We start from the raw sequence: 11401 nt of genomic DNA, 5'->3' as shown, positions 1-11401 counted from the left end.
TATAATTCCTTCTTCTGTCTCTTTTCTCTGTCATCATTTCAAACCATCACACATGCTCTGCTTCAGTGTTTGTTGTTTATTTAAAGCAGATTTTAGTCAGCTTCAGAGCAGCAGTCAGCATCGGGTTTGTGGGTGGGCGTGCATGTTTGTGTGTATGCCAGGCAGGGGGTAGCATAATTGTTACCAAGGAAACAGAAAGATATTTTTCTTTGCTCCTTTATAACAAAAAATAAGAAAGACTTCTTCAACCCTGGTTGACCACCTCCCCGTGCAAACAGGTGCAACTTCTTCACCGTCTCCTTTTTCTCTCTCACGCTGCCGCTAGTTGGTTTGGTAATCTGCTGGTCAGCTTTGACTATCACTGATTTAGTTGTCATTTTTCTTTGATGGTGAACTACTTGTGTAACCACAGCTGACTTGGGGCAGACTGGCAACCAGACCAGGCCAACAGCCTCTCCAGCTCCACATACATCAGCAGCACTGACACTGGAGGCAAGGAGGGTGGAGGGTCCTGCTCAAGGATACAACAACAGCTTGACTGGGGGAGCAGGATTTGAACTGCCAACCTTCTGGTTATTGGTCAGCCTGTTCAACCACCTGAACCACAGTGTCAGTAATACATCGTTAAGATTCAGGGGTTTTGTTTTTACCTGCTTAAAAAGCTTGCCTTTGAAACTTCCTGTAATTTTTACTTCCGTCAACCCTCTGATCTTAAATCCAGTAAATCTGCTCTGTACGCTGTCCCTACTGGTCACTCTCATGTTGTAACTTGTGAAAGTGGCATTTATTTCTGCGGACGAGCACAGACAACGCTTTAAACAAATGTAAAATATGCATAAAGACAAGTGTATTCTTTGCCTCAGTCTCACAAACTGTGGTCTGTTTGTTAGGAAGTCCAGTTGTAGAGGAATCCTGCTGAGTTTTCTGGATGTGTAGCGGTTTTTAACTTGCTTGACCGTTTTAAGCTCTGCTACGGAGGTATCTGATGCTTCCTGAACAGATTTCTCACCATGTCTGTGAGACTTATTAGAGGCGTTGATGTTGTTTCCTCATCAGTGGAACAGTTGGGTTTGTCATCTGATGTCTGTCCTTTTACACCTGAGCTGGACCTGACGCTGCAAACGTTGTGGTCATGCTGCCTGCATCCTGCACTTTCAGCCCATTTTCATTACAGCATAGAACAGCAAGGGATCACAAAGCACATCTAAACTCTTTTCTCTTTTATAGATGGCTGTAGATTAGTTTTAGCTACAACCTGTACAGTCTCATCAAACAGAAAACATCTAGATTGTCTGTCTTTAAATATTTCAGGGGAACTAGTAACTTAAACAAGCAGAACATATTCTGATGAACTGATCTTGTTGTCTGGCATAAAATAAAATGTTCAAGTTAAAGTCTGCAAGTTATTGATAAAGAAAGGAGTTGTAACACCACACTGTTAAATCATTTAGAGGTTTTACAGAGCAGGGTTTTGCCCTTTTTTCCAGATATAAAAGAAAAAGAAAGTCGTTTTTATGAAGCAAACAAGCTTTCACCTTTGTTGGAAACACGCTGGTCGCTTCATTATAAACTCCTTTGCTTTGACATTTTCACTAATAAATAACAAAAGTAGGGGAATTTTTCCGGCTGGCATCTGTGTGTCACTCACTCACAAACCTGATTACAGAAGCTGATGGAATTATCATATCTACAATGACACCTTTCTATTATAACGCTCAGCCATTGTGCTGCAGATGAAACAACACGGCAAGATGCAGACAGTAAATGTCAGAGCAAATTTGACAGACAGGAAGGTAAAAGCTCAAATAGATTCCTGACAAAATGAAAAGTGAAATAAAAAAGGTGCAACGACACAGTGATTGTGATCTGAGGTCCCAGTTTTTTCTGCACAATAAATCCTGCTTGTTCAGCGTTAAGAGGAATCTTTTTTTTATTATTATTGTTATAATTTTGCCTTTGTTTGCTTAAAACTGTTTAATTTCTTTTATTTAATCCTCAAAACTAATTACATTTGTTAATGAAAAAGATGTGTGTTCAATAGGAAATGAAGGGTTAAAGTGTAGCCCAGTATGCTCCCAGTTATCTCCTAACCAGGAAGGCTCTGGGAATATTTAACATGCACCATTCCGGTTTGGACCTTTTCTTGGCTCCGTGCCTCATGAGTGTAATTTGGATGAGTGCAGCTCGCATGCCTTTGGGCTCATTAACAACAATATAAACAGTAATTACTGTGATCGCCTAATTAATTCATTTAAAAGTGCTGCACGGCGTAAAAGGCTTGAGCAAATCATTTCTGGAGATAACGGATTTACAGAATCATTGTCGACACAATTAGCAATTTCATGTTCCAAAATACAGCCAAAAATAATTAAAAACTTTTCGTTTTTTTGTCCTATTTCACATATTGGTCTTTTATGATTCAGATTGCTCCGGTTCTTCTTCCTCGCCTCGCTAAGCCTGCTTGCTGCGAGTTATCCTCCTCTGATCCCGTCTCTGTCTGTGTTGCAGCTCTGCAGCTCTGATAAATGTAATCCTCCCCTCTGGACACTTTCTTTTGTTTTTAGGCCATTTCTGAACTCCCACCCGCCCCACCCCTTCTGATCACCAAGCTTTCTTATAATGGAATTCTCTGCTTTCATACTGGGGGGTTTTGTTAGGGAAATAAATCATTTGGCCCTCAGTTGTCAATTAATTGTATCTATGTAATTGTCCAGTTAATTGTGATTAAAGGTAATAAAGATTTAGCTGGACAGAAAGTGGATTTGGACAGAAGACATAGTAAATGATGAGATTTCTACCATTTTCTTCTTTTTTTTTTTCCTCCTCACCACACCCACATCTCCCAGACATAGCCTCCCAAAACATCATTTCAGCAAAGTCCAACAATGAGCAGCAGCGTGATGGATAAAATCAGCTCGTACAGATTAAATAAAACTAAAAAATCTATCATTCATTTCATGCAGAGCTTTACTAAGGAAACCATTAGTGCACAAGATTAGACCCACAACAGGAGAGGCATCATGTGACAGAGAGCTTTATGTTCCAGGTACCGTCCTCTGACCCTTTAAAACCCCAATTAGTATTTCTCCTAAATTTATTACCACGCCTGGTGTCTCTTCTTGTTGATTACCTTTCTTCTCATTAAAATAAGAGTAGATTTATGGACAGATCTGATGGATGTATGAGTGAAGGGGATATATGTTGCCGTGGTAATAAATCTGTCCAGTATTTAGTGGAGTGTTTCTTATTATAAGGATGAAAAAAAGTCTCAGATTAATGTTCAGTACATTTCTTTTAACACATACTGATGCATATTTAATTGAAATACCTTATTTCATATTAAAATCTAAATACATTTATTTTATTAAAGCTGTATAGCCTATGAAATGACAAATAACACTGCAAAATATATAAAACCTTGCAGATAATTTTTATCATTATTTATGACGCTCAGAAAAGTCACATCTTGATACATATGAAGGTCAAGAAGTCAGTGTTATTAACAGGACCAGTAAGAGCATGCTGTTTCCATGTCTGAGTTTATGACAGTCAATATAAGACCCATTCATCCATCCTTCCATCCATTTTCTGTTCCCATTTAATCCGTTTCGGGGTCTCAGGGAGCAGGACACAGTACTGTATCGCCACCTGGTGGAGGTGGAAGAACAGAAATAAACCTACCATAATAACATTAATGGCATTAATAAAGAAGTAGCACTGGATTGTGGGACGAGTGATTTCTGCCTACATCACACAGCCAGAACAAATACAGAGAACGTGGCTTTGTTTTGTGCTCTGACAGGCTGGTGAACTAAGACTCTGAGCTACAACAGATCTGAGTCTTCTCTGTCTCTCTGTTCTTTCTGAATCTGCTACAGATTTTAATTCAATGATCCACAAGCAAAACAAAGAGAATTTTGTTTCCAAGCACACAATAACTGCATAAATGAACACAATCCAGCCTCCTCGTCAGAAAGAAAATAAACAAACAGAGAAACTGATCAACAAAATCTCCCAGTGATATAAACGGGTGCAGAGGTTCCCAAACTATTTTCCTTGAGGACCTCCTTCATGTAAAAACTAAAAAGCCAGGAACCCCTGCCCCACCCCGTGCTGAAGCCATGCTTGGTTTTAAGCTTTCATTAGAAAGATTCTCACAATATATACCATATTCTGGCCGAGTCCTGTCCGTCAATGAAGCCATTTAACAGCTTAAAGCCTTACAAATCATCTGCTATGTGGTGTTTCTCAGATATGCTTTATTAATCAAATTTGCAAGAAAAATCAAGGTTACCAGGAAAGACATGAACTGCTACACACCCATAGCTCCATCAGCTCACTGACCTCACTAAACCTCGCTGTGCATGGACAAAAAATGACTGTTTTAGCCTTATAAATGGCTCTTTTTTTTTTTTTACATGTTTACAGGATACATGTGTATAACAGAGCGGACACACTTCAGCTCGTCTCTGTGTGGACATGGTCTTAACTTTTAATCACAATGGCGCTGAATTGTCAAAGCCCAGTGCTCTTTGGTGAACCCCTTGGAGGTTCCAGACCACATGCAGTGAACCACTGAACTTTTCGTAGCATGGAGACACAGATGATGTTTTGAGACTATTTTATATTTAGATCAAAGACCATGGTTGTCTCTGTACAGCCCCAGCGCTAAATACCGGGGGATAAAATGTCCAGTTAAAAGCAGATGAGATGCAGCTTCTACTCGTACTTCAGTATTCTGTTCTATACCTGTTAGTGTGAGCCTCAGAGTGAATTATGTATTATGAGCAGAATGTAACACATAAAGAATCAGGAAGGAAAATAAACATGGCATTTCTGCTTTAAAGTGACACGTCCCAACTTTCCAGCAAGAAATCTGGAAACTTAGGGACTGAATAGACTGGACAGAAAAATAGGTCTAGTCTGTTTAATAAAGGCCCTCAGACTCCACTGGGACTTACTTCAGTGAAAGTTATTCATCCACACTTTTCAATTTTTTTTTCTTTGTTTTTGTTTTTATGTTTGTTTTTTTGGACAAGGTTTCTCTGATTGATATACACATTAAAATTCTTGGAAACACAGTGGAACAGGACATTACAGAGTTATAAATAAAAATCCAGCTGCAATTCATTTGATGCCATTTTTCTCCAGTATAATTTTTTTTTAAATGTGTAAGAACTGATAAAGTTACATGTTAATTGTGTTCTGTGTATTGTTATACATGTGTGTATGTATATATATATATATATATATATATATATATATATATATATATATATATATATATATTTAGCTGGGTATATGCATTATTTATAGATTTATATTAAGGGGCTCTATATGTTCAAATGTGTATGTATGTATGTATCCAGCTGTTTTAACCACAAACTCAGTTATCTAATGTAAAATGCTTAAATTCAGGTATTACAACTCTATTAATAGTAAAGGCTATATTTTGGGGGTTTGGGCTGGTTGTCGTAGTTGTCCACTAGATGGCACCAGAGTCCAAAGAGGGAAAATCATCATCTGAATCTACGTTACCAGAGAGGAGCAAAATAAAAGAGGTCTCACTCTGATGTTTTTCTGTAAACTACAAATGAACGCAAATACGGCTTTTGTATAATAAGAAGAAATAAACCCCACTTTCTGACAGGGGACAATTGGATAAATATGTTTGTTTCATATATCTAAAATGATATGTATAACGTAAATGTGTAAGCGTTGTTGTTGTTGTTAAGCTCGTGCGGTGTGGCATACCGGAAGACGAGTCAGTAATTTCCACATGCAGAGCGTCTTCTTTCTGAAACGCTGGCTATAACTGAACACATTGACGTTTGTGGACACATGTGGAGCAGTGTGTTGGTGTGCAAGTACCTGACCGGCAGATGAAGGAAGATAAATTTTCATGTAACTGGTGAGTTATCCGTTTCAGATTAGATGTTAGCTTATATTCTATATTTATAGCTCGTTTTGGCATTTTCCTCGTTGTGCTACGCTGTGATAAGCTAGTGTTCGACAGAAAAATGTGAATAAATCATATTCACGCAACAGAAAAGGAAAGCAGTCCGACATAAATCATCCTCAAACAAATTTAGAAAAAAAACTCTGACGAGCCAATTCTCTACTTTGTTTCAGAGCTGTGGGTTAGGTGACCAAAGCAGCCAACATTGTGAGAGGCTTTGCTATAATCACCCACAAACAGCAGCGCTTTTAGCTTGCTAAGCTAATTGGAGTTTTCTGACAAGAACTTTTTTTATTTGTCTCCGACTACATCCTGGAAGTTTGAGTGCGCGCGGGGATTTTGGTTCCCAGTTATTACACTGATCATGTCGCGATTATCAACAGGTGTTAAATTCCTTTTATTGTTTGTAAACTAAAGCTACTTTCCTTTATAAAGCACATTTCCCTGTTCTTTGAAGGCTGAACTGAGAAAACAATTTATTCAACTACATAGAAATTATATGTATATATGCAATTCTGTGTTATTACATATTAACTGACACACAATTGGGACGATAAAATGTACATTTATTTAATTAAGAGAATCCTTGACTTAATTAAATCTAAAATATAATTATATGTCAACATCATGTTGTGTAGTCTAATATGAACTAAGTTTGTGCTGTTGTTTCTGTAGCTTACATTACGTAAAACTGGATTTAATTATATCAGTATTAGTTTGACAGATGGTTGAACAGCCTGCAGAAATGACAGGAATTCACATCTACTTCTGATAAAGTTAAAAACAGCATCTTGACATTGGTTTGTCCACCAGAGAGCACTGAGAGGACAACTGTATGGATGTTAAATGTCCAACTCAGTGTGTGACTTACCACTGGACCATATCAAGGTTACTAGAAAAATACTTGCAAGTGATGGAGATTTTTCTCAATGCTTCTTAAAATCATTATCAGCACCCACATCAGTAATCTCGTTTTTCTAGAATTAACACTCATAAATTTCTTGTCTGCAGTAGGTTAGATCAGGTGATTAGATGATAAACTGTCAAGTTCTGTGAGTTTTAGTCTGTTTCTGGTTTTGTTGTTTCCTCATGTTGCTCTGTAATCTTTGCATTTGAAAATTTCATGTTGTGGTATTTTTTTTCTGGTTCATGCTGCTTCCCGTTTAATTTTGTGGAGCTTTCTCCTCTTATGCACTCTGTTGTGTTTACTTCCTGCTTCCTGTCTCACCCGGTTCCAGTTCTTGTTAATTCTGCCAAAGCAGTGCCTGTAGATGTAGGAAAAGTCCTAGTTCCTACATCTGCCCACCTCCTCATCACTTCACTACGGTTTCATGACAAAACACACAAGAAAAACTTTAAATTAATAGTTTTTAATTGTTTAACTTATTGTCTCATCAAACAGATTTTTATGCTGATTTATTAAGTTATTTTTTGGGTATTTGACTTATAAACATTAAGAAATAATGAGACAAAATGTACATCAGTCTGGTGGTATAAATACTTATAAATTATATGGCTAAAGCAACAAATACTTACATGAAACAAGCTAAGAGAAGACAGAAACTTGTTCGCAATGTTTTACATTCTTGGTTATTGTAATTATTACTGCAGCAGTAAAATAAAAGCTGAATAAATAAATCTAGGTTGTCTCTGAAAAGATTTGTCAATGTGATTCCCAGGAGTCCCATGATAGGTCTGCCATTTAGCAATAAGGTGACTCTCATGGAGAAGTGGGCACGGGACGCAGGCTTGGGATTGTAGCTGGCCAACCATAAGCATCTATGACAACCATTCTCCATGGTAATAACCGTTGTATGTGCTTGCACAAAGGATACTAACATCCTGAGTTTGTGAACCTGAGTTTGATATGTTTTTATAAGAGATGCAGAGCATCTGGTGTGAGCATTAAGAAGGTGTTGTGCTGTGCACATCAATAACAGGAAAGCAGTGGCAGTGCTACCTTTCTCTGCGTGCAAAGCAGCTTTCTCGCTTTATGTCCTCAGTTTATTACATGAACACAAACGGTTGCACATCCTTAGGTGCGGTCTCCCACACAGCAGTGTTCAGCATAAGCAAAATGAGCAGGACAGCCCTTACCTCTAGTGTGAGGACTATTTTACCAGGTACTTTTTTTCAGTGAAGCCAACTTAGCTGCAGATAAATTCTATTTACACATTCTTATGATTGTTTTTGTTTGCATTTTAGCTGACTTCCAGTCAGACCTGCAAAGTTTATATGTGAATAAGAGCACAAATAAGGATCTTTAGACTGAATGTGTTTGGTTATGCTAATTTATGTTTTTGCATTTTTTATGGCATGGTTGTTTCTTTGAACATTTGTGTTTATGGAAACACAAATATGCACTTTGCATAATCATATGTAAATTACAGTGAGCTTGGAGACAGATTGATTTACTGGTAAATGCACAAATCTTTCCTCAGGTGTGAAGTTTTAATAAAAAGTCATTGGTGGAGACAGACGGACAACATAAAGTCACTCATCGAGGGAGTGACCCAGCAGTTTGAAGCACTCAGGCAAGAGGTATCCACACATCCCACCTGGTGAGTACACAGCTCCAGCTAGGGGTGTGCATCCGCTTAACATGTCAATAAATCTACCGGTTCGCTAGTTGATGTTTCTAACATAGCATAAAGAAACATGAACATGTTTCTTTATTAGGGCGTAAAAATAAAATCTCCGATTTTTTATAACCAAATCCGATTTCCGATTTCCATCCATCCATTATCTTGACCGCTTATTCCATTTCGGGTCGCGGGTGAGCTGGAGCCTATCCCAGCATTTTAACAGGTGAGAGGCAGGGTACACCCTGGACAGGTCACCAGTCTGTCGCAGGGCCAACACAGATAGAGACAAACAACCATTCACACACACACACACTCCTAGGGAGAATTTAGAGTGTCCAGTTAACCTAACATGCATATCTTTGGACGGTGGGAGGAAGCCGGAGAACCCGGAGAGAACCCACGCATACACGGGGAGAACATGCAAACTCCACACAGAAAGGCCACCACCCTCAAGGTTCGAACCTCCCCCCAGCCGAGATTCGAACCGGCGACCTTTTTGCTGTGAGGCTGCGGTGCTAACCACCACACCACCGTGCAGCCCGATTTCCGATTTTAATCGATTTTTTTCTTTTCTTTTACAAAACATAAATAAACTTATTAAAAACATTTATTTGTGTATATAGATGAATGCCAGCAAAAATAAAGCATATAATGTCATAGCTTTTCCACCATATAAACGACTTCATATCTTACATTAAAATATGCGACACAACTGCATCCGTGATCTCTTTCCATCTGGATCCTTATCATACAGGAGCCACTGCAGAAATAATTCCCCTGATGAAGGTTGTCTCTTAACTAGTGTTTGTGGGTTAAGCTGACTTCTGCATCTCGTAGAGAGCAGCATTTCTCACTGCAGTTAAACGCACAGCTAAATCCCAGGCATGAGTGAAGGGTCACTTCACTGAAAATCTGTCAAACACCATTCTAGTGTGGAGGGAGGGATAAGTCTGCTGCTAACTAACTATGGAAAAAAATCCCGATTTTCATAAAAAGAAATCTCCAGAAATGGAAAATTCGATTTATCGATTTTATCGATTAATCGCCCAGCCCTATTCTTTATGCTATGTAATGTTATGTTACATAGTCCCGATTTCCGGCCCAATGACGTCATTTAATTCGACCTTCAACTGTCCAGCACAAACGAGTGGACAAGGAAACATGGCAGAGCAAAGCAGAGTGTGGCTGTACACTGTATATTCTGATGGTAAAGTAGACCCACCGCCATTACTCCCCAATGCTACCAATTTTGCGACTCTGTTGCTATATTTAGCGAGTATTCCTAGGCCCCTATAGTGACTCTTTTTCAAAACAGGAGTAGTGATAAATCCAGCAACTTCTTCAGGTCTTATTGGAGACTCTTGGAGACTGATGGAGAATGTATCGTTTTAATTCTTCTCGGGAGAAGCAGCACCACCGTAGACCCCTCCCCCACCCCAAAGCACTTACAGGAGGTCAGTGTGGTGTTGAAATAAGTACCCCAGCCACGAACCATGAAACACATCATTTGGCAAGTGTGCTTATTTCAACACAACACCGGGACTCTCGTAGCAGTCCCTCAACAGAAACAGGGTTATAATTTTTTTTTCTTCTTTCCAAAGAACTTTATTGATCAACTGGTATAAACAAGATATGATATGGTGTAGATTTGTATTTTCTTTTAAGCAAAACATAAGAAAAGTAATAAAAATCATCAATATCGTCTGTGATATCGTCATCAAGTTATTTTAGAAAAAATATTGTGATATAATTTTTTGCTGCAACAATGACATTTTTAGGAGCTGATGTGTGTAGAAGAGACATGCTGGTGATTAAATATCAAGCTTATCTTTAGTTACCGAAGCAGCTGCATGTTAGAAAGTTTACCCAAGGATTTATTTGTCAGTTGTAAATGTGTCTGCATTGAGCCAGAAGTGGTGTCATTTATCATGCCTGTGCTTTGAGCAGCACTGTGGTTTGACAATGTGGTTTGAGAGCATGAGTGGGAAACCTGCAGGCTGACTTGGTGTGATTGGGGGCAGAGCAGGAGAAACATCCAACTTTATGTCTATTTGAAATCTATGTCTATGTTTCATGTGTTCTTGCAGTTAACAGTGGCTGTTCAATTCCCTACCTACTTCAAAATGGGAGATAGATTTGTCCATCAATCCTAGTCAACCATTTTGGCTACAAATATGTCTTAATGCCTTTAAAATGACAGATAGCCCAAATTTACAACTCATACAATACAAAGTCCTCCATAGAACGCATTACACAGGACAAAGGATGTTCTTAAACTAATGAGTCCTTGTGCAGATCCTTATAGGCTGTTGGATCCATTTAATTTGAGTCAGGTGTGCTGAAGCAGGGAAATTTGGAAAACCTGCAGGATTGTGGCTCTCAAGGACCGACGTTGGCCACCCCTGGTCTAGAGACGCATGGGGGGGGTGAATGGGTTAGGGGTTGGGGTAAAGAGGATTTTTGGGGGGAGAGTAAGGGGGATATGGAGGGGGGACCTGTGGACATGTTCTTGTCCCTGGGGTGCCTAGCCTTGGTGGGGCGAGAACCCTTGTTGGGTTGGTGCGGTGGTTTTGCCTGGGGCGGTCGGGCCCCTTCGGATTCCTGAGCGGGACCCTGCTGGGGGGAATGGGTAGCCCTTGGGCCTGTGGGGTGCCTGCCCTCATGTGCGGCCCGCACTGTGGCGCCCCCTGGGCCTGCTCACCGTCACCCTGTGCTGACGGTGCCCCTGCCCCGTTGCGCCGGGGCCCCTCTGGTGCTCTGGTCTAAGTGGACTGCTGCTCTGTCTGCTTTGGCCGTCCTGGGCTTGGTGCTCTGTGGACCTGCTGGGCATTTGGACCCTCGGGCTCCCACCCGTCCC

The 11401-nt window shown here is 39.8% G+C and overlaps 1 protein-coding gene across 4 annotated transcripts in view; it reads left to right on the top strand.

The window, feature by feature from the left end:
- Nucleotides 1-5788: 5788 nt before the first annotated feature.
- LOC121641512 (neurocalcin-delta A) overlaps nt 5789-11401 on the top strand; it is a 90224-nt gene continuing 84611 nt past the window's right edge. For 2 of the 4 annotated variants that reach the window (XM_041987677.1, XM_041987680.1), the window contains exons 1-2: nt 5789-5911; nt 8401-8520. The gene's annotated coding sequence lies outside the window, so the exon portion shown is untranslated. Of the gene's footprint in view, nt 5912-7638; nt 7760-8400; nt 8521-11401 lie in introns of those variants that run through there. The other 2 variants (XM_041987679.1, XM_041987681.1) reach the window with 2 other exon arrangements.

The sequence above is a fragment of the Melanotaenia boesemani genome, chromosome 6, assembly GCF_017639745.1.
Source record: "Melanotaenia boesemani isolate fMelBoe1 chromosome 6, fMelBoe1.pri, whole genome shotgun sequence".
Taxonomy (NCBI): Eukaryota; Metazoa; Chordata; class Actinopteri; order Atheriniformes; family Melanotaeniidae; genus Melanotaenia; species Melanotaenia boesemani.
Note: the sequence above shows the minus strand (reverse complement) of the source record. Positions and strands in the feature narration are given on the sequence as shown.